This window comes from Octopus bimaculoides, chromosome 29 (genome assembly GCF_001194135.2).
Source record: "Octopus bimaculoides isolate UCB-OBI-ISO-001 chromosome 29, ASM119413v2, whole genome shotgun sequence".
Lineage (NCBI taxonomy): Eukaryota > Metazoa > Mollusca > Cephalopoda > Octopoda > Octopodidae > Octopus > Octopus bimaculoides.
In genome coordinates, this window is record NC_069009.1 from 3711964 (window position 1) to 3713413 (window position 1450).

General features: G+C 45.2%; 1 protein-coding gene across 1 annotated transcript in view; it reads left to right on the forward strand.

Moving 5' to 3' along the window:
• The window catches only part of LOC106879554 (phosphatidylserine synthase 2), a 118022-nt gene that overhangs the window by 27865 nt on the left and 88707 nt on the right, over nt 1-1450 (forward strand). The window lies entirely within an intron of this gene.

Consider the following 1450-nt stretch of genomic DNA (forward strand, 5'->3'; position numbering starts at 1 on the left):
AAGTGGCTGAGCACTCCACAGACATGTGTACCCTTAACGTAGTTCTCGGGGATATTCAGCGTGACACAGTGTGACAAGGCTGACCCTTTGAATTATAGGCACAACAGAAACAGGAAGTAAGAGTGAAAGAAAGTTGTGGTGGAAGAGTACAGCAGGGTTCGCCACCATCCCCTGCCGGAGCCTCGTGGAGCTTTAGGTGTTTTCGCTCAATAAACACTCACAATGCTCGGTCTGGGAATCGAAACCGCGATCCTATGACCGCAAGTTCGCTGCCCTAACCACTGGGCCATTGCACCTCCACCTCGTATATTTATGCATACATAAAACAGCAGGGTGTGATTTGAAGGAGATTTGACTGCTATTTCTAGTAGGTAAAGCTATCATTTAGAACAGGCGTCACCAAACGTTTTTCACAGTGGGCCAGGTAACTGAGAGGATAATGAGCGTGGGCCGCATAGCCATTTGGTTCAATACAATACATGAATACCCAAAAAATAAAGACGACCAACATATTTATTTACCAAAATGTTATCAAAGAAGGCTGTGTTAGAAGTAAGGTAACTATATCACAGCGAGTGCGCACATATCCGAATCTCACAAACTAAGCAGCCAAAATGGTTAGTGAGATTTTGTGAAACTGGTATTTAGCTTTTAAGATATCATCAATATTTGATTTGAAAACCTCGTTCGATGTGCTGACTTCACATTCTTCCTTTTTGAAAATGTTTGCTCACAGACATAAGTTGTTCTAAAAACTGATGCCATACCAGAGGCAAATGAACTCTCATTACAGGTACTTCCACAAAAAGTACAGTGCGGCGGTTGGCCAAGTGAACTGACCTCATGGGCCGGATCCGGCCCGTGGGCTGTAATTTGGTAAACCCTGATTTAGAAGGTTCCTTCATTGACTCATAGTTATATATGTCTGTGAGTTGTGATTTGAGGGAGATTTGGCTGCTTTTTCTAGTAGGTATAGCTATTATATAGAAGGTTCCTTCATTGACTCATGACTGTGGGGTGTGATTTGAGGGAGATTTGGCTGCTATTTCTTGTAGGTATGTTGTTGTTGGAACTCCGTCGCTTATGACGTCAAGGGTTCCAGTTGATCCGATCAACGGAACAGCCTCCTCATGAAATTAACGTGCAAGTGGCTGAGCACTCCACAGACACATGTACCCTTAACGTAGTTCTCAGGGGATATTCAGCGTGACACAGTGTGACAAGGCTGACCCTTTGAATTACAGGCACAACATAAACAGGAAGAAAGAGTGAGAGAAAGTTGTGGTGAAAGAGTACAGCAGGGTTCACCACCATCCCCTGCTGGAGCCTCGTGGAGCTTTAGGTGTTTTCGCTCAATAAACACTCACAATGCTCGCTCTGGGAATCGAAACCGCGATCCTATGACCGCGAGTCCGCTGCCCTAACCACTGGGCCATTGGGCCTCCACGCT